The sequence below is a fragment of the Neofelis nebulosa genome, chromosome 4 (genome assembly GCF_028018385.1).
Source record: "Neofelis nebulosa isolate mNeoNeb1 chromosome 4, mNeoNeb1.pri, whole genome shotgun sequence".
Taxonomy (NCBI): domain Eukaryota; kingdom Metazoa; phylum Chordata; class Mammalia; order Carnivora; family Felidae; genus Neofelis; species Neofelis nebulosa.
In genome coordinates this window covers 72,695,226-72,718,357 of record NC_080785.1, presented here as the reverse complement: position 1 = coordinate 72,718,357, position 23,132 = coordinate 72,695,226, and the positions used below count along the sequence as shown (strand labels likewise).

Here is a 23,132-nt window from a genome sequence, read left to right as displayed (position 1 = left end):
AGTAGGTCCTCACTGATCCTTCACTTCTTTTCCCCCTGCTAGGTAGGTGAGTTTGTTGGGTATCTTTCCTTGCCTCTCCATATTCATTCTTCACCATTCTCTGATATACTCTGCCTTGTCTTCTGGACTCAGATTGAACACTGGATTTTGCCCGTTGGTAGCACAAGCAAGAGGCCAGAAGGAAGGAGGAGAGACATGGAAGAAAGTGAAGTCAGGATATTTATTTCCCTAGCTCTTTTCTATGGGATTTGGTAGGTCTCTCCTTCTAAAGTCTCAGCTTCTGACAGCTGGCTCTCATTTCTTAGCTCTGTCCTTCTAATTCCAACAAGTGTTCCCTTTCTTCGCCTGCCTTCAGGCTGAAGGTGGTAAATTCTCCTTGCCCTTCTTAGCCTCAGGGTCCTGCACTATTCCTTCTGGTTTCCCTATATACTGACCATATTTTGTAAAAAAAAGTCTTTTATTAAACTCTCATCAAGTTATCCTAAGTTATCCTATTCATTTTCTCTTGGATCTCTGACTGATTAAATGAATCTAAGAAAAATCAGCCAACCTCCAATGCACATTTACCATCACTTACCCTTTCACATGACTCTGATGCACAATAATATGAAGAACATCAACACTGGGCTCTTCCCATCCTGTGTGAAGTTATTTCTCCTGGAAAATGGCCCAGTACCATAACCCGCCCCCCTGCCCTGAGGTTTTCAGGACAGAGCAGGATGTTTGTGAAGCTGAAGAACACATCTTTTAGCAATAATCGCGCCTCGGATAAACCTCATTGGCTACGATACTGCCACTGCGCAAAGCTGAAGAACACATCTTTTGATAAATTGGTCCAGAGCTCAAGAGTTCCACAAAGGAGCCTCAGGATGGGAGAATGTTTTAGTCACATAAGGATCTTATCCAGAGCCCACTTCAATAGAAAACAATCCAGAAATGATCTTTGGATTTTTTGAGTTTAAGAACCATGTTGCCTCTCAAAAACAAACAAAGGTTAGAACCATACATTTCTGTTAGAAGAATGTCCCCCACTGCCTTTTTAAGGTCCTGAATATTTTCCTGGGGAAGCATACTAGGTACTACTTCTACCTGGTGTGTCCACCTGTCAGTAGGGTACCATTAAGGCTCTTTCTGCCTTTGAAGCAGCCCACCACACATTGCCATTCCCAAGGCAGACTTAGGGAGGTCAAAACCTAAAACTCAGATCTAATAACTTGCCTATAGGATTTTTGGCAGGTTTATCAAAAAGAAAAGTCTATAATTCATAGGTGAAATTTGGAGATTGCACGTGTATTTTAATTATCTTGGCACTTCATAGCTTTCATTACGAGCTTTGGATGTGTAAAGTGCCTAGGGTCTGTACATTTGTATATGACATGTACATTTGCTTTTCAAGGGGCCAATTATAGTGAAAGAAGGTGGAACTTCCCTGGTATAATACAAGGAACAGGATTGCCTGAAAATAACCCCAAGTGCTTAATCTAGGTTTCCTGAAAATGAGGTAGCTGGGTCCAGTAGCTGGGTTTTTGCATTGCATTGGAGACTCTAAGTTACTCTAAAAGTTCTGGGCAGATAGCATTCTCAGACAGTTCCTTTAAATAGGTGTCATTCTAATCCAGATGGCCAAAGCAGTTTGCTTTCAGGCTTGCCCTGCAAGAAATGAGAGAGACAGACAGGAGACATTTTCTCTCTGCTCTCTCTTGGGCTTCTTTTGCCTTACCCCTCAATCAGTTCTCTTGTCCATGATACCTGCTGGGTCTCTGTAGGTATTTGAGTTTTCAAATTAGAGGCAATATATATAGAGAGGATGGAGAGTTTATAACTCCTTAGGGAATGCATAGAGCCACAGTTAATATGAAGGTAAAAGTAACTTGTAAACAACCTAAGCAGAAAGATCTATAATTACTTGGAAATCAAGTGGATAGAACCAAGAAGTCAGGATCTACGTAACTGAACAACCACTTTCAAGCTGGGAAGGAAGCAAAGATTGAGCCATCAAGAACAAATGGGTAAGTGGATCGGTAGGAGTTTTAACTGACCAGAGACTGAAGCCCAAAGCAAAGACAAGTTAAGAGCCTAATTTAATGCATTAACTTCATCAGACTGAATGTAATAATGAGATACTGCTTATCTGTTAAGATACCTAATTTACTTACTGAGAATACCCCACAATGTAGTAAAGTAGTTTAAATATGTCATTTTCTTGTGTTAAATAGACATTGAAGGAAGACCTACTCCAGAAGAAGGAAAAGGGAGAAGTTTCTGTCACCAGGTTCTTGGAGGTAGAAACTCTCACCTTTATTCCTTTGCATGAAAACAGTAGAAAAGTCCTTAGCTTTCAAAATATTTGAGAACTTTCTTTTCAGAGGCTGTGTTGGAATTACTATGTGAAAACCTATTATTCTTGTCCTTAAATTTCTGGCTATTTTTATTACAGAAAATGAGTTGGTAGTGAGATCACTGAAGGTTTTTCTAATTGAAACATACTGTGGTCAGTTATTTTGAGATGAGATAGGAAAAAGGATATGAGGGGCTGGTGAAATCCACATCAGTGCAGTGGTGCTCATTAAGGCCAGTCCTGTGTTGGCATGGTAGTTAAGAGGTAATGATGTGACTCCCAGCTTTCCTAAAATCAGTGGGGTGATACTATTCCACGTCTATGCTCAGGTGAATATTAATTTGTTTTATAATCTTTCTTTCTCTCCATCCCAAGGAAATCAGTTTAAGTTGCCTCCATAATATCTCTATCTCTAATCAAGTTTCAAAGGTGCATATCTCTAATCAAGTTTCAAAGGTGCATATCTTTTTAACTCCAAAGGAGAGTACTGGTTTATAAAAGCTATCTGTATAAAGTAAACCTTTATATAGCCTTTGCGCCTAAGCTATATTGCTTTAAGGAGGAGAACTCTTTATACCTGTTGACAGGGGAAGGCAGGGTCACACCAACACTCTCCCCATCTCTGCCAATTTGAAGAGGCTTCAGTTTCTCTATGATTTCGCTTGTGCTCTTCCACATGGGGCTTTTCCTTTTCAGGAACCTTAAGCTATCCAATACCTCTCCTTTCAACTGTACTTCCAAGGGGTGCCTGGATGGTTCAGTCACTAAGTGTCTGACTTCAGTTCAGGTCATGATCTCATGGTTCATGAGTTCAAGCTCCGCATCAGGCTCAAAGCCTGGAGGCTGCCTCAGTTTCTGTGTCTCCTTCTCTCTCTGCCCCTCCCCTGCTCGTGCTCTGTCTCTCTCTCAAAAATGAAAAAACATTTCAGCTTTACTTTCAGATGTTCCTACTGTATAGGCTCTTTCTCATGAGTATGAATATGTTCAAGTCTTTCCCATCTGAAAAAACAAACCAAGACTCCCTGAACTTCCTTCCTTCCTACAGTTCTGTTCTTGGTGCTCCCCATGGCCAGTTTCTCACATATCACACAACCTTCAGCTATTCTTGTTTCCAACCCCAGTTAGCTCCCATTTAAGATCTCCCAATGAGTTCCATGTTTAAATCTAAACCTTCACTTGAATTTACCTCAGTAGCATTTGATGTTCTTACCGCTTCTCGGCCTTTTGGCTAAGACCAAGTGTAGCATTTGATGGTCTTAATTTACTTTCCTTTCTGAAACACTGTCTTTTCTGGACCACCATGACACTGTATATTTCTGGTTTCCTTTTGAGTTCTCTTTCTATTCCTTAAACACTTCACCTCTTCTATAGGCCTCTTTCCATTTACCTGACCTGTCAATATCAGGGATCTCAAGTCTGAATTTTGGGACCATTTCTGTTTCCAATTTCTACTTGCTGTTTCTAGAAAATCATTTGCACACATAGAATTTAAATTACCCCTATATGTCAATGACTAATAAAGTTATCTCTTTGTCAGAGTTCCTAGAGTTTCAGATATAAGCATCCCAACTGCATGCTTATTACCACTTGAACACCTCAAATATATAGTCAACTAAATATGCCTGAACTGAACTCATCTTCCACTCAAGCCTAATCCTTGTGCAATGTTTCTTAACTTAGTGAATGACATCATATTCTCCTGATTCCATAAGTGAAAACTGAGGTATCATCCATAATCTTCCTTTTCTTCACCTATCATATGTCACATATAATGCCCTGTTGATTTTCTCTCGTAAATATCTTTCATCTTCCTCCATATCTTTCTATAATCTGTTAATATAATTTCTTATTTGGACTACTCTAATAGTCTCCCATTTGGAGTTCCTGCATGCATTCTTAGCCAACATAATCAGTCTACTAAATAGTGTTTTGATAGTAATAATCTTTAAAATCTTTAAATAATAATATTTAAAAACACAAACTTACTCATGTTGTTCCCCTGGTTAACATTTTCATTGCTTTCAACTTGTTATGATGAAGTCACAAATAATTTTTTTTAATGTTTATTTATTTTTGAAAGGGCGGGGTGGGGGGAGACAAAAAACTTGAAGCAGGCTCCACACTGTCAGCACAGAGCGTGATGCGGGGCTCGAACCCATGAACTGCGAGATCATGACCTGAGCCACAGTCAGATGCTTAAGAGACTGAGCCACCCAGGCAGCACTAAGTCACAAATACTTAATGTACTCCCAATGGTCTTAAATGATTTAGCCCTTGCCTGCCTGTCTAACCATATCTCCCCCATCCCCAGCCCACATTTCTACCACTGGCCTTGTCAGTTTTCTAAATACACTGAGTTCCTCCCTAAATCTGCATTCATACTGGTATCTCAGCAGGAATATTTTTACTTCTCACTAACTCCTACTGCTGTTTAAGTCCTATACATCTTTTGCATCTCAGCACAAACATCACTATCTTAGGGAAGCCCTTTCTGACTCACTAGATTTAGTTAGGACTTCTGTTACAGATTTGTTCTTCCTAATACTTAATTCAACTATAATTTAAGATTTTAAATGTGACAATTCATTAATGTTTATGTAATCTAGTAGACTGTAAACTCTATAAGGGCAGTTATGATTTTCTAGGCAGCTTGTTGTAATATAGAAATTCAATAAGCAACATCTTAATACCAGTGTTAGCAGTGGACTTTAGATATGATGGGGTCAGTGGCAATCACTGGTGGACCCAAGACTTAGGCAGATAAAAATATAGACATGGAAGAGAAGAACTGAAAGTAATGGAAGGTATTAGAGGATAAAGGATACAGATAATGAGAGTTTAGTAGGCACTATCTCCTAGATCAGGGATGCCAACCAGATTTCAGCTCATATATTATCTTTGATCTACTGTTCTTATCTTCTAGGGGTGATGTATTGAGAAGATTTTGAACTTGTTTTAAAACTCAGGTAGAAAAGAAGTGTTGTCATTGATTTATGATGTCTTTCCCAAAGTGGGAGAGTGAGGTTGGGGGCATGAGTGATGTACGTTCACCATGTCTATTAAAGGGTAATGCCAAGTAATTATGGTCCAAGTCTCAGTCTGCCAATAATGCTGGGTAAAGCTTACTCACTTTAAGAAAATCCATCTAGGAAACACAAATTTACTAAAAACAAGAAAGCAAAAGACACAAAAAACTTAAATACCAAACACAAAAACCAAAACTCAGTCAACTAAGAGAAAGCTTATGGGTATAACAACTGATTTTACCAAAGAGCTTTTACTGGTGCTAAAATATGATAGTTCTCCCAATGAAGGTAGCATAATAATATTAAGATATTTTTAGTATTTTTCATATTCAAGACAGTGTGATATAGATTTACATTTATTAGCTCATTTAATCCTCACAATACCCTATGAGATAAGTTCTATCAATATTCGCATTTTATAGACAAGAAACTAAAATTCAGACAGATTAAAGAACTCATGGAATCACCTAAAACACAATACAAGAACTAGGATTTTAATCTGGATTTCTAAGATTAAAAAAAAGAGTCATATATTCTTGACACATGTTACTATAAGTTCTGTTTATATACGACTTTTTAGGAAGACCTTAAGGCATATAAAAAGATACACGTGCAAATGAAGTAAATTCTGCCCAATAAAAAACAAACATACTGGGGCACCTGGATGGCTCAGTGGGTTAAGCTTCAACTCTGGATTTTGGCTCAGGGCATGATCTCACGGTTGGTTCCTGAGATCAAATCCTTGTGGGATTCTCTCTCTCCTCTCTCTCTGCCCTTCCCTCTGCTCACACTCTCTCTCAAAATAAATAAATAAACATTAAAAAAAACAAAAAACCCCAAACATACCAACATTTTTGTTGAAATACTGAAAGACATAATTTTGTAGCTCTAGAAAGATAGCTGAAAGGAATAGCTTATCACAAAACTATGAAAATTATTATTCCAGGGAGTTATTTTTTATGTAACTGCAAAATGATTAATTGATGGTTTGCTCAATTATTTTTTGAAGCATCCAAGTAAAACTAATCAGTATAATATTTCTAGAGTCATCACTTTCCAATTTTTGATAAATAGTACTAAGTGTGACTTTTCCGATCTTAAAATCAGCCTAGGCTTCTATATTAATTCTTAAAAATGGTAACTTATAGCCATAATAAAATATGTAAATTCTCAAAGTGCCTTTTTATTTGAATTAAGTCAAGATCTCTTAAGGAAATATTTATGTAATGAAACCTGCCTTGAGAAATGACTGTAGTTGATTAAAATGTGACATAGCCACAAAAGGTAAATATTCTTTGAGTCTTTGTAAAAGGAAGTACTTTGATAAAAAGAGTTCTGTAGCCTCAGCCAAGATCAGGTATTTTCTAAAAATAAAAATCAAGCAGCCTCTAGAACTACCAGTCCTATTTTTCATAAGCATGAGAAATATTCTAAAATGACAAGAGAAGACCATGGGCTGGATATGATGACTCCATCTGACACCCGATTTTACATCAGTAGAAATGATTTCTTTTCCTATATCAAGAAGATATTCAACTATTAAGTCTCATCAGTGGTTTTCTCTCTCACTTTCTGTCAATTTTTTTACAAAGTTATCTGTTACCTCAAGGTGCTTTGTCACTTTGCCTGAACCAATTCACTACACCAAGGACTGAACTTGAAAAAAAACAGAGGTTCTTTTTATGTTATTCTGTCATCAGGAGATAGTTGTAATTGTGAATCTCTGAGTTGATCATTTGAGCTCTGGCTGTTTATACCAGGAGATGTCAAAGTTTTTCTGTAAAAAGCCAGGTGGTAAATATTTCAGACATTGTGGAGCATATGGTCTACATTACAACATCTGATGTTGTAAACTGGAAGTGGTCGTAGGCAATATATAAATGAATAAATGTGACGGTGTTCAAATATAACTGTATTTGCAAAGCAGACAGAAGGCCATTTATAGTCTACCAGTTATAGTTTGCCAACTTCTGCTTTGCACCTTTACTCAGGCCAATATCCACCACTTCTTCCACCCAAGATTAAGATTGTGCAGGTCAAAATACCACTTTAGCTACATTTTCCAGACAGGATTAAATTTTGCAATGGCACTAAAAAATTATCACCAGTCTTCTATTTGAGATCTGAAAAAGGCCTTTTGAAATATCAAACAATTTCTTTTTGCCTGGTTTCCTTCCTTCCTTCCTTCTTTCCTTCCTTCCTTCCCTCCCTCCCACCCTCCCCACCTCAGTCTCTCAGTCTCACACATCAGCAAATATTTTCTGAGCCCACGTGTATGTTAGTTGCTAGATATACAATGGTGAATCAGACTTAGCTTTCTGACTTAGAGATGCTTTCAGTCAATAGGGGAGGTGGCAGAATAAAGAGACCATTTCAAATATGTTGTTTTAGATGTTACAATCAAAGTATGAAAAGAATATTGTATGAACAAACTGCTTCAGCTTTGGAGGGGCAGTGAAAGTTTTTCAATTGGATATAGCAGCAAAGCTTAGATTTGAAAGATGACTGTTACCCAGACCAGTGTCAGGAAAAGGTAGTCTGGAAAGTGTCCCAGCAGACAGGGTTTCATAACAGGTCTGGAGGTAGAAGAAACCATGTGGAGCTCATTAAGGTGCAAGAACTAACAGAGCGTGGAGTACAAGATGACACTGATAAAGGATAAAGCTGGAGAGGCAGTAAGGACCAGACCAGGAAGGGCCTTTTGGGCACCCTAGTTTGGATCACCCTTAATCTCATCAGGACAGCTCCAAAAGCCTCCTAGTTTGTCTTCCGATCCCAAACATCACCCTCTTCAATATAGTCATACCATTACAGACTGACAGTTCATGTTTATCCTTACTTAAACTCTTCCAGTGAATACTCATTGCTCTCAGAATTATTTCCAACCACTAAATAAGACCCCAAATCCCATAATGATCTGGTTCTGACTATATCCCCAGCCTCATCTTTTGTCAGCTCCATCTCCATGCTCTGATTATCCTTTTTTTTTTTTTTTTCAAGGTTCTTAATATCTTCCAGAAGTGTTCTTGTAGTATCTTTTGTTAGGCTTATTCCTAGGTACCGTAGATACGTTATAGCCTTTGTTGCTATTGAAAATCGTATTTTTTGTTTTAATTACATTTTCTTTTTTTTTTTTTTTAATTTTTTTTTTTCAACGTTTTTTTATTTATTTTTGGGACAGAGAGAGACAGAGCATGAACGGGGGAGGGGCAGAGAGAGAGGGAGACACAGAATCGGAAACAGGCTCCAGGCTCCGAGCCATCAGCCCAGAGCCTGACACGGGGCTCGAACTCACGGACCGTGAGATCGTGACCTGGCTGAAGTCGGACGCTTAACCGACTGCGCCACCCAGGCGCCCCTTAATTACATTTTCTAATACCTTGCTATTGGCATAAAAATGTAATTGATTTTTACATATTGATCTTATATCTAATCTCCTGCTGAACTCTACTATTAATTCTAATAGTTTGTCTATATATTCTCTTGAGGTTTCCATGTAGGCAATTGATATCAATACAAATAATTTAGCTTTACTTACCTCCTATTCCTTATAGGTACCTGCTTTCTCCTGTACGTTTGAGCCATCTAATACTAGATGTGGTGTCAAGACTTATCTTGCTCTGATTCAATATCCTGTTTGTTTTTTGGTTTTTTTTGAAGATATCCATTGTCAGATTAAGGAAATAAATTCTATTCCTAGTATGATAACAATTTTTAACAAAAACAAATGTTTAATTGAATCCATAGAGATGATCATATAATGTAATGTGAGGAATAACGTAGATTCTCTATGGTTGGCTCAAATCTGCATTTCTGGAATAAATACAGCTTAAAAAACACATTTATGAATTATATTTATTAATATATTTTATTTAGACTTCAAATCTGTGTTCGCAATTGCGGTTAGTCTGTAATTTTTTTATTCCTTTTTTGTAATCTTTTTATTCTTTTAAGGTTGTTATCTAGTTTTATCTAGTTTTGATAGATAATGCTAACTAACCTCATAAAATGAGTTGTGAAAAGTACCTTCATTTACAACCTCTAGAAGACTTTGTGTAACAATGAAAAAAACTGCCTTTGAATTTTGGTTAGAATTCACCTTAAAATCATCTGAACCTGGTGTTTTATTTGTGGGTATATGCTAACTACTTATTCAATTTTTAAAAATGCTTTAGAACTCTCCTTTTCTGGGGTGCCTGGGTAGTTAATGGATTAAGCATCAGACTCTTGATCTCGGCTCGGGTCATGATTTCACGGTTCCTGGGTGCCTGAGATCGAGCCTGCTTAGGATTCTCTCTCTTTCTCTCTCTGCATCTATCCTCCAACTCCACACGTGTGCATGTTCTCTCTCTCTCTCTCAGAATAAATAAACTTTTTTTTTTTAAAAAGAGCTCTCCTCTTCTGTGCTTATTAGTTCATTTCAGTATATTTATTTTTTCCTAGAAATGTATTTTGATCTAAGACTTCAGATGTATTCTTACTGTCTTTTGTAAATCTTTGCTGTAACAATTTATTCTCTTTTCATTTTAAATATTTTTATTTGTGTTTTATTTTTCTTCATCAATATTGCTTGAGATTTTTGCTTTGTTGATCTTATTCATTTAATGTTTTTTTTTTTCTATTTCATTAATGTTATTAGGTCTTATTTATTTCTTCTTTCTACTTTCTTTTGGTTTATTTTGTTATGCATTTCCTAACTTAAATTGGAAGCTTATTTCATTAACTTTTACCCTTTTTCCCCCTTAACATGAGCATTGAAGTCTATATAATTTCTTTCTCATATTTTTTTGGATGAAATCCACAGTATATTCGAGAAACAGAATAACAGATGTTAGGAAAGAGTTGATTCACCTGATTATGGAGGCTGAAAAGTCCCAGGATAAGTGCCTCTGTAAGGCAGAGAACCAGGAAAGTCAGAGGTGTCACTCAGTAAATCTGAAACCTGAGAAGTTTGTGTGTGCGTTGGGGGAGGGGCTGATGGTATGAGTTCTTGTGATCTCGAGTCTGAAAGCCCTAAAACCAGAAGCACCAGATGTTCCAGAGCAGTAGAATATGGATGACTGAGATCAAGCAGACAGAGCAAATTCACCTTTTCTTTGCCTTTTTGTTCTATTCAGGCCAGGAATGGATTGGATGATGTCCATTCATAGTAGAGGGGGCTATCTGCTTTATCCAATTTACCAATTCAAACTTTAATCTCTTCTGGAAAACACCTTCAGTGACACATCTGGTGTAATGTTTTACCAGCTATCTGAACATCCTTTAGCCCAGTCCAGATGACATATAAAATAATCATCACACATTTTAGATATGTGAAGATTGAGATTTTCTATTTTCCTCATTATTTAGCTCTGAATATTTTTCTAATTTTTATGAATTTCTTGCCTGTGAATCATTTATGAAAGTTTTAAAATGTCCAAATACTTGTAGTTTTTAAAGATATATTTGTTATTGATTTCTGTTTCAATTGTATTCTGATAAAAGAAAATACTCTGTTGGATTGACATTTTTTGAGACTTGACTAACAGCCTCAAGCCTGGCCATTTTAGTAAATGTTCTAGGTTCAGTTAAAAAAATATATTTTTAAGGAGCATGTACTAGTTCCTTACACATGATTTAGTGTTTGTAATTTTCATTAGTTCAAACTTAGTCCTCTTGTTCAGTCTTTGTTTTTACTGGGACTAGTTTTCTTGAGCTATAAATTACTGATTGTTAAATGGTGGAATTATTTGTTTTCCTTGTTCTGTTTATTTTTTGATTGATATTTTTAAAATTATGCTATTAGATATATGAAGTTTAGAGTTAAATATTTCTGTTGATTAAAACTTTTCACAATATGCAAATGTTTCTGTCAGAAGTAAGACGTGGCCCTATTCTAACTAACTGACAAAAGAAAATTAAATCCTCTTGGATGGAAAACAGCAACAAGCAGATAATCTACAATATTACATACACAGTGCTCAGTATTCAAATAAAAATATATGAGACCAGCCAAGTGACAAAAGTGATCAAAAACAAACAAGAAAAGCAGTTAATAGAAACAGACGCACAGGTGAACTAGGTTTTTGGAAATATCATACATGAACTTTAAAATAATTGTGATTAGTATATTCAAGAAAATAGATGTCAAGGTGGAGAATTTCACATGAGAACTGGTTTCTCAGCTTTTAGATGTCTTATGAAGAATAGAGGAAAAGCGATGCAGAATGTCAGCTTTTTTTTTTTATAGTTTCTTAAATTCCAGGATCTTGGTCCCTCAAGTTCTTACTGTCTTTGTAGCATTAAATTCTATTTGTCTCCTCAGTCTTGTGAGTATCCTGAAGGTTCAAGCTGCTGCTTTCTGCTAGATCTCTAGGTTGACAATTACTTTCTGGCAAAATATTTCAAGGAGAAAAGGGGCAAAAAATATCTTGGTCATCTTAGCATGTCTCCATTCTCTCTAATCTGAGCTGCTTAAGCCCTGGGTGTCTTTGCTGCTCGCTGGTGTGTTAAAATAGGTGTTTATTCATTTTTATTATAGCCAGCAATTATTCTCCATGGAAGGGTTGGTTTTTATAAACTAATCTATCATAGGCACAAGAGGAAATCCTCAATATTTCCCTTTTAACAAGGTAAGTTTATGAATTTTTTAGTAGTTTTTATTACAAACTTCTTAGGTACATTGCTATGATCTTTTTCAGTCCCCTTTTCTCAGTTTACTCTCTCTTTTAATTTTTGTTTTTTGCCTATTCAAAGTATAATGCAGGATGTGTACACTCTTTCTAATATTTTAGTGGTTCCCTAGAAAATTTTAGCATTCATATTTAACTTACTATGGTTTAAATTAATATCTTGTCCCTTTTCTGAAACAAATCAACAATTTCCCAAAGCAACCTTGAAAAAGAAAAAGCTGGAGGCATCACAATTCCAAACTTCAAGTCCCATTACAAAGCTGTATTGATCAAAACAGTATGGTGCTGGCACAAAAAATAGACACATAGATCAATAGAACAGAATAGAAAACCCAGAAATTAACCCACAACTATATGGTCAACTAATCTTTGACAAAGCAGGAAAGAATATCCAATGGGAAAAAAGTTAGTCTTTTCAACAAATGATGCTGGGAAAACTGGACAGGTACATGCAAAATAATGAAACTAGACCACCATTTTCTCACAGCAAACACAAAAATAAGTTCAAAGTGGATTAAAGACCTAATTGTGAGACTTGGAACTATAAAAATCCTAGAGGAGAACACAGCCATAACCTCTTTGACATTGGCTGTAGCAACTTCTTTCTAGATATGTCTACTGAGGCAAAGGAAAAAGCAAAAGTCAACTATTGGGATTTCATCAAGACAAAAAGCTTCTGCACAGCAAAGGAAATAGTCAACAAAACTAAAAGGCAGCCTATCGAATGGGAGGAGATGCTTGCAAATGAAATATCTGATAAAACGCTAGTAGGCAAAATATATAAAAAACTTATAAAACTGAACACCCCCAAAACAAACAATCCAACTAAAAATGGGCAGAAGACATGAATAGACTTTTTCATTCATAGAATGAAAGAAGACATACAGATGCCAATAGACACATGAAAAGATGCTCAACATCATTGATCATCAGGGAAATGCAAATCAAGACCATGATGAGATATCCCCCCCCCCCCATACCTGTTAGAATGGCTACAATCAACAACACAAGAAACAACAGGTGTTGATGAGGAGGTGGAGAAAGGGGAACACTCTTGCACTGCTGGTAGGAATGCAAACTGATGCAGTCACTCTGGAAAACAGTATGGAGGTTCCTCAAAAAGTTAAAAATAGAACTATCCTATGATCTAGCAATAGCACTACTAGGTATTTACCCAAAGAATATAAAAATGCTAATTCAAAAGGATACATGGACCCTGATGTCTATAGCAGCATTATCTACAATAGCCAAATTATGGAAGCAGTGCAAGTGTCCATCGATTGATGAATGGATAAAGAAGATGTGGTACATACGTAAATGGAATATTGCTCAGCTTTAAAAAGGAATGAAATCTTGCCATTTGCAATAACATGGAGGGAGCTACAGTGTGTTATGCTAAGCAAAGTAAGTCAGAGAAGGACAAATACCATGTGATTTTACTCACATGTGGAATTTAAGAAATAAAACAAATGAGCAAAGGAAAAATAAAAAGAGAGAGGGAGGCAAATTAAGAAACACACTCTTAACTATAGAAAACAAACTGGTTGTTACCAGAGGGGAGGTGGGTGAGAAGTGGGTAAAATAGGTGATGGGGATGAAGGAGTGCACTTGCTGTGATGAGCATTTGCCGTTGTATGGAAATGTTGAATCACTGTATTGTACACCTGTATTGTACACCTGAAATTAGTTAACACTGTATGTTAACTAATTAGAATTTAAATAAAAACTTAAAAGTAAAATAAAATAAGTCAAAGAAAAAAAACAAATCAACAATTTAAAATATATTATTTTCATAATATATTATGAATATATATTCATATGAATTTGGATTCATATAAATTCATATTCACATGAATATATATAATATATTAAAGTTTGCTATATAGTTCCCTTTTGCTTATTTAATCCCTCAACATATACATGATTACTATTTCAAGCTTATAATTCCATATTTACTTTCATTTAACACAGGCTTATTTTATTTTTTCATAACCCCTTCTTCCATCTTAAGTTCTTCTCTGATATCATCTGATATCAATATTTCCTTGTTTAGGCATTATCTTCTTTAGACTTTTTAAGTGATAGTATATTGGTAGTAAAGTTTGCTCAATGATGCTCAACATAGATACTGTAGAATTCTGGAGATCCTGAGATGCTTTCAGAGAAGCCATAGAACTATTTTCAAAAAAATATTAAGATATTACTTGCATTTTCCACCATGTTGACATTTGCTTAGGTATTGAAAAGCAAGGTGGGTAAAACTTCCATGTCCTTAAGAATGTTTTGATGAAGCAGTAAAAATTATTAATTGTATTACATTTTGACACTGAGTACATGTAATTTTTATTATTTTGTTTCAAAGGAGGGAAAATATGCATAAAGCATATTATGTACTAAAAAGTACCCTGATTGTCCAGAGGAAAAGCATTTGCCCAATAGTTTGAATTGTAAGATGAAGGAACTACTTTTTTTTTTTTTTTTTTTAATTTTTTTTTTTTCAACGTTTTTTATTTATTTTTGGGACAGAGAGAGACAGAGCATGAACGGGGGAGGGGCAGAGAGAGAGGGAGACACAGAATCGGAAACAGGCTCCAGTCTCCGAGCCATCAGCCCAGAGCCTGACGCGGGGCTCGAACTCACGGACCGCGAGATCGTGACCTGGCTGAAGTCGGACGCTTAACCGACTGCGCCACCCAGGCGCCCCGAAGGAACTACTTTTTCATGAAACTTCTTTTTTTTAATAACAACTTTAAGACAACCTAATATTATTCAAATTTAGGGTATTTGGCAGAAAGTTTGTCTTCAACAAAATGTAAACCTGTCACTTTAAGGAAAACAACCAGTTATGTCCTGATGAATGTTCTACAGCTAGCCCTCTGTGAGAGAAAGAGATCCCAGTTTTGTAGATTGGTAGCCAATTTCTGTGCTGTGAAAACTCTCAGCATGGCTGATTTCAAACTACTAACTTGATGTCACAGAACAGAGTTGAGCATAGATAATTGGGTCTCACAAACTATTGCAAACTACAACACACACTATAGCACACTACTGAAAACTGCCAATGATAAAATTAGACATTCTAAATGAGAATTAGAGTTTTGGAAAATTTGTATCTACCAACATGAACTTGACAGCTTCCCAATTCATAAACAGTTTACTGAAAAGATTATTAGAGATACTAAGAAATGTATTTATATCGTATGTGAAATATTTCAGTATTTAGAAGGTTGGCATAACTCAATGATCCAATATTTTCCAAATCGCCCATGTGTGCTGTTACCAAAGCTTGCATGAGTAAAAGATCTATGCAAAATTTAAGATAGACAAATGGGTTTAATGTGATAAGAGTACATAAGTTTATTGGTACAGTTTTAGATTCCATATTGCAACTAATCTTCAAGACAGTACCACTTATCAAGTTTTGGTGGGTATCAACTTATCTTAAAAAGGCTACGGAAGTACTCCTCCCTTTTTCAATTACGTATTTGTGGGAGGCCTGATTTCTTTATGTCCTTTAACCAAATCAACATATCACAATGGAAGGAATTCCTTATTTTCTTTATTTTCTTTTTAATTTTTTTTTTAATATTTATTCACTTTTTGAGAGACAGAGACAGAGTATGAGCAGGGCAGGGGCAGAGAAAGAGGGAGACACAGAATCCGAAGCAGGCTCCAGGCTCTGAGCTGTCAGCACAGAGCCTGATGCAGGGCTTGAACTCACGAACCATGAGATCATGACCTGAGCTGAAGTTGGACGCTTAACCAACTGAGCCACCCAGGCACCCCAGGAATTCCTTATTTTCAAAATGGAAAGTGAAATTCCAAGTCTGGAATGACTATGTAGAAGAGAGAGAGGGTCAAAACAGAGTTAAACTCACCTCACTGTTGCATTGTTATGACTGGGAATGGACCCTTGATGTTCCTGGTGCTGTAGGTACAGATTAAAGTCCTCCCCAATTTGGGAGGTGGGCAAAGCTAAGTGCTTCAGGGAGAGCCACCGGTTCAGCCCTTCACTGTTGCAAGGGGGATGCATTGTAACTTTTTGGGTGCTTGAGGGATTATTCTGAGAAGATCAGCTCTCATTATATCAGTTTATGTTTTGACTGATAAATACTTCTTATTTAGTTTACGTGTTTCATGGACCCCTATAGGCTTTATTAAGATAGCCTGTATTTGATTTTAAGTTCCCAAAGGAAAGGGACTAGCATAGACCACAGCCAAATTTGTATGTAATAAACAATTGATGGTGATTAATTGCCTTTTATCTATAGCCTGGCTTATGGCACAAAGTTGATATCTTCCTTACTAATCTAATACAAGGTTTAGCCTTTATCCCTCATGCCCAGAAATTTACAGTAATGAAGAAAGCAACTTAGATACAAAAATATCTACCTGAAATAGCTACCGTAACAATGGGTAGGGTTCCAAACATTTGATTGTTAAGTTAATTGTTCAGAAATTGAAAGACATTTTTCTTTGGAGGAAAATACTATACAGGATATTTATATCTCTTGGTGAAGCCAAGTCTAAATATATCTATGATATAGTTTTATATTAATATAGCAATAATACAATGTTTCTATGGGAAACCTATTGAAAGTTGTCTATCAAAGAAACATGCTATTCTAATAGACAAATATTTGATCTTTTCATTTAATGTATACTGTCATAAACATTGAGCTGGATAGGGGAGGGGACAAAATTATGGGGTGAAGGGAGGTGATAGTGAATCTGTGATAGGAGGAGGCTGGGGAAAGAAGGTTGTGAACAGTAATTTCAGGAGTAGAGGGACAAAGGAATTGTAGACTTGAGTTTTTTACTCAAGGTAGGGTAACACTGTAGGGCACACTGGATTTTAGGTTGGCCATCCAATCTCCCTGTTTTCCCCTAGGCCTAAAGGCTTCATCTGCTCTCCCATCCCATGGCCATTACAGCTTATGTTTCCCTCCTTTCTGGTCCACACATCTTCTCTCCTTTAGCTCTGGATGCTAAACAGGACTCATCATAAACAGGACTCTTAATATATTCCAGGCACTCCTTAGTGAATTAGACAGAAGCAGAAAATAGCATATTGTTAACTTTTAATAAATCCTCATGTTACTTCATCAAACTAAATTTAGAGTTTAAAACATAGGTACTCAGAAAATTATTCAACTTAGAAAATTTGTCATCATAATATTTGTTTCTAGAGTAACTGTGTTAACAAGAGTGGTCTGATACAAAGTAAAGATATTGTAGACTTTAATATATACTTATATATAAAGTCTTTTTTTTTTTCAACGTTTTTTTTTTATTTATTTATTTTTGGGACAGAGAGAGACAGAGCATGAACGGGGGAGGGGCAGAGAGAGAGGGAGACACAGAATCGGAAACAGGCGCCAGGCTCCGAGCCATCAGCCCAGAGCCCGACGCGGGGCTCGAACTCACAGACCGCGAGATCGTGACCTGGCTGAAGTCGGACGCTTAACCGACTGCGCCACCCAGGCGCCCCTACTTATATATAAAGTCTATGTTCTAAGTTTTAAGTTTTGTTCTATCAATTCCTCTTATCCCTAATATTTCCATGGCCACAACAACAATATAACCTGAGCTTGGGGAAAGAAGAGTTGCAAGGATTGAGAACAGAATGTTAATTGTAGAGAAATAGTTGAATACGATTTGTATGTGTTCACTTTGATGATTTTTCTTTTGACCAAATAATTTTATGTGTATCTTTCAAGCTGGTTAAGACCTTGATGGAGTTGCCTGTTCCATTAACATTGGTAACTTTGGGGAGGAATTAATAAAATCCATAACACACCTAAAATGAAGGTATTTTATTTTCTTCTCTTGGATAAAACAAATAGAAACAGATGGGGGTAAAGTAGATAATGACTTAGGCTCAGAGACACTGGCAGTTTCAAAGATGAACATTAATTACATCAGATGTTACTTATAGGATTGAATCCATCTGATCCCACAATATTACAACCTCATTTCCTACCCCACCAAAACCCCTATGTATTATTTATTAAAGTTTATTTTTAATCACCATGCAGATATAAGTAGGTGGCTGAGAACAATGAGTTAGGGCTAGAGAAAATGAGTACACACTATATGTGTTTTGCTCTATTTATTAAAGTCTACACTTTTTCACTGTTAATAAAGATAGCAGCATTCTGTGTTTTCATGCTCATTAATCAGCCAATAGCTTCATTGATTCTTCTTGTTAGACAACTCTGTTCAGAAAACTACCAAGATAGTCTCTCTTGCTTACAGAACAACCACAAATATAGCAGCAAAGATTTATCAAAAAACACATCATCTCTTCTTTTCTCCCTCCATCCCTTTGACAGACTATTTTAGCAACACTGCTAGGCACATGGATGTCTTTATAATAGGAAGACAAGAATCCTATTACTTTTCTTTGGTAATATGAAATGTTAGAATAATAACGGGTTAAAGATAGTGAATTTTTCAATCTCTTTTAGGAAGAAACACTATATATTAATATATATTCAATTTTCTGACTCAAGAAGACATTTTAGGAGGGGTATTAAAATTTATTTTAAATTGATAAACAGTAAAATTCAATCTTTATGTTTTGTAGTTGTGTGAGATTGGACAACCACATGGAGTTATGTAGCCACTATTATAATCAAGATATAGAACAGTCTCAACACTGCACCCCAACCCCAAATGTCCTTGGGCTGCCGGTTTATAGTCAGACCTACTTCTTAAACCCTCAGTACCACTGGTCTGTTCTCTATCTGTGTAGTTTTGCATTTTCCAGAATGTCAAATAAAAGGAACCATATAGCATTTAGACTTTTGAATCTAACTTCTTTCAGCCAGCATATTTGAAATATGTTGTAAGTACCAGTATTTCATACCTTTTTATACTTTTTTTTTAACTTCTAATGTTTATTCATTTATTTTGAGACAGAGAGAGAGAGAGAGAGAGAGAGAGAGAGCGCTTGAGCATGGAAAGGGCACAGTGAGAGGGAGAGAGAGAATCCCAAGCAGGGGCTCAAACCCATGAACCGTGAGATCACGAACTGAGCCAAAATCAAGAGTTGGATGCTTAACCAACTGAGCCACCCACGCACCCTCATACCTTTTTATTCCTAAGCCGTGTCCCTTTAAATAGATTTAACACAATTTGAGTACCCATTCTCCATATGAAGGATATGTGGGTAGCTTCTAGTTTTTGGCAAATGAAGTTGCTATACACATTTGTCAGCAGATTTTGGTACAAACATGTTTTATTTCATTTGCATAAATCCTCATAAATACTATGAGTGGCATTTTTGGGTACAAGGTAACTGTGTTTCACTTTATAAGAAACTGCCAAGATATTTTCCTTAGTGGCTATACTATTTTGCATTTCTACTGGTGATGTATGAGAGATCTAGTTGTTCTCCTGCATCCTTGCCAGACATTAGTATTGGCAGGTGTTGTTTGTTTGTTGGTTGGTTAGTTTGTTGGTTGGTTAGTCATTCTAACAGATGGGGAGTGGATTTTTTTTTTAATGTTTACGTATTTGCTTTTGAGTGGAGAGAGAGCACAAGTGGGGGAGGGACAGAAGAGAGAGGGAGACACAGAATCAGAAGCAGGCTCCAGGTTCTGAGCTGTCAGCACAGAGTCCCATGTGGGGCTCAAACTCATGAACCATGAGATCATGACCTGAACCCAAGTCAGATGCTTAACAGACTGAGCCACCCAGGCACCCCTGGGGAGTGGATTTTTTTTAAGTTTATTTCTTTATTTTTTGAAAGAGAGAGAGAGTGACTGGGGGAGAAGCAGAGAGAGAGGGAGAGAGAGGATTCCAAGCAGGCTTCACACCGTCAGCGCAGAGCCCAATGCAGGGCTCATCCCATAAGATCATAACCTGAGCCGAAAGCAAGAGTTGGACACTTAACCCACCAAGTCACCCAGGCGCCCCTGGGGAGTGGATTCTTATTTTATGTTTATTTTTTATTATTACTTTTTTTGAAATTTATTGTCAAATTTGTTTCCATCTTATTTTGTGTTTAATTTGCATTTCTGTAAAGAGTAATGAAGTTAATTATCTTTTCATATGCTTATTAGCTATCTTTGTATTTTCTTTGATGAGGTATGTGTTCAGATCTTTGGCCCGTTGTTATTGGGTTTTCTTATTGTTGAGTTTTGTGAGCTCTTCATATATTCTGGGTGAATATTTTGTCAGATATGTAATTTGAAAGTATTTTCTGAGTTTGTGGCTTCATATTTTATTCCCTGAATGTCTTTCACAGACAGAAAATTTTTAGTTTCGATAAGCCAATTAATCATATTTATCTTTTATGAATTATGCATTTAATGTCATGTCTAAGAAATCATTGTCTAACCCAAGATCTCAAAGATTTTCTCTTAGAGTTTTATATTTTACATTTATGTCTATGACCTATTTTAAGTCATTTTTGGTATAAGATGTGAGTATATATTAAGGTTTATTCTTTTGAATATGGATGACCAAATGTCCCAGCACCATTTCTGGAAAAGATTATCGTTTCCTTATAGAATTGGGTTTGTTCTTTTCTCAAAAATTAGTTGTGCTTTTGTCTAAATCTGGACTCTCTATTCTATTTTATTGATTTATATGTCCATTCTTTTGCTAAAACCACACTATCTCAATTACTGTAGTTTTGTAATGAATTTTAAATCAAATACTGTGAACCCTCCAACTTTATTTTAAAAATTTTGGCCATCTAGTTCCTTTAATTTTCCATAAATATGGTATATATATTTTCATCCTTTTACTTTTAATCTGTATCATTCTATTGAAGTTATTGTAATAGGCAGGTTATCTTTGAGTTTTTTAAAAACCCAGTCTGATAATCTCTGTCTTTTAATAAGTATGTTTAGACCATTTATATTAATGTAATGATATATATGGTTGGATTAATTTGACCATCTTATTACTTTTCTGTTTTTTTCCTCTGGTATTTGTTCTTCTGTTCCACCCCTTTCATAGCTTCTTTTGGATATTTCAATTTTTAAAAATTCTTACATTTTAATTTATGTATTGGTATTTGAATAATATCACCTTGTATTTTTAGTGGTTTCTTTTTTTTTAAATATACATATCTACCTTTTCATTGTTTTCTTAGAGTTAATATCTTACCACTTATTATAAAAAATAGAGGTTATACAACTAGTCAGAAGATGAGTAAGGAAAGAGAGGATTTAAACAACAACATAGACTGATTGAACCTAACAAATATAAACAGAAGTACTTCATCTAACAATTACAGAATACTTTCATTCATTGCTGGTGGGAATGCAGAGTGGTACAACTCCTTTGTACAGTTTGGCAGCTACTTTCAATGTGAAACATACTCTTACCATATGATGTAGCAATTGCACTGTGCTATTTACCCAAAGGAATTAAAAACTTAAGTTCACAAAGAAACCATGCAAGGACATTTATAATCACTTTAGTCATAATTGCCAAAACTTGGAAGAAACCAAGATATTCTTTAGTACATCCAGACAATGGAATATAATTCAGTGCTAAAAAGAGATAAGCTGTCAAACCATGAAAAGACATGGAGGAACTTTAAATTCATGTTACTAAGTGAACAAAACCAATTTGAGAAGGCTACATGTTGTGTGATTCCAACCATGTAACATTCTGGAAAAGGCAAAACAATGGAGACAATAAAAAGATCAGTGGTTGCCATGAGTGTGTGTGTTTGTGTGTGTATGTGTGTGTGTAGTGTGATGAATAGGCACAACACAGGATTTTTAGGGCAATGGAAATACTCTGTGTAAAGATGAGTGTACGTTATCATGTATTTGTCCAAATCCATAGAATATACAATAGCAAGAGTGAACTCTAAGGTAAACTGTACACTTTGGGTGATTATGATATGTCCATGTAGATTCATCTTTGGTAAAAAACTACTCTAAAAAAATAAAGTAGTTTTTAAAAAACCCACAATGACGTATTATCTCACACCTACCAGGATGGCCACTTTCAAAAGAACAGAAAATAACAAGCATCAGTGAAGATGTAGAGAAGTTGCAATCCCTGCACAGTGTTGATGGGAATTTAAAACGGTGCAGCTGCTATGGAAAACAGCATGAAGTTCCTTAAGAAGTTGAAAGTAGAATTTCTTAGCAATCCTACTTCTGGGCAAATTGTGGGATCCAAGGAATTTAACAAAAATCCCCTACCCCTGGACAAGCAGAGCAAGACTAACTCCATTTTGTGCTACACCCACCATCTCATGTATAACCCCCAGATGACCTGCTTATTTGCTTAAGACACTCCTCCACCCTAGTCAAGCCACTGAGCACACCCTTACTGGAAACCGGCTCAAATAGGAATGCGGAACCCCTAACCGCCAAAGAATGTAAACCCTGCCTTTTGCCCGCCAAACTTGCAGGCCAGTTCTGACCAGAGTGATAGGGTAGTTCAAACAGTTACTATAGGGTAAATTGTAATTCAATTTGGCCACCTGCATACGGACTGACATGACTATGCAACTTTCTGTGTGTGTTACAATCAAATTGGCCACTGGCCCCTATAAAACTGCTACGCCTCTTAACCTAGGGGTCCAAGTCCCTGCTCCGCTGTGGCTGTGTCGGGTATACTTGGGCCCAAGCTTGAGCTTGCAAATAAACCCTCGTGTATTTGCATCGGTATCGGCTCCTTGGTGGTCTCTCGGATTCGAAATCGGGTGCATTACAAAATAACTAATAGAATTAAAAGCAGGATCTTGAAGAGATATTTGCACACCTGTGTTCATCACAGAGTTATTCACAGTAGCCAAGAAGTAGAAGCAATCCAAATGTCTAGGTGAATGGATTAAAACTGTGATACACACACACACACACACACACACACACGCACGCATATGATGCAGCCTTAAAAAAGGAAATCCTGTCACATGCTACTACTACATGGACAAACCTTATGCATATTCTGCTAAGAGAAATCAGACACAAAACACCAAATAGTGTATGATTCCATTCATATGAAGTATCATACGAAAGCAGTCAAAACCATAGAAACAAAAAATAGAATGGTAGTTACCAAAGGCAGGTGGAAATAAAAATTAATGTTCCGTGCATACAGAGTTTTAGTGTTGAA

The 23,132-nt window shown here is 36.3% G+C and overlaps 1 pseudogene; it reads right to left on the bottom strand.

Moving 5' to 3' along the window:
* Positions 1–743: 743 nt before the first annotated feature.
* LOC131511291 (U4 spliceosomal RNA) lies at positions 744–808 on the bottom strand (annotated as a pseudogene).
* Between the last annotated feature and the right edge of the window lie 22,324 nt (positions 809–23,132).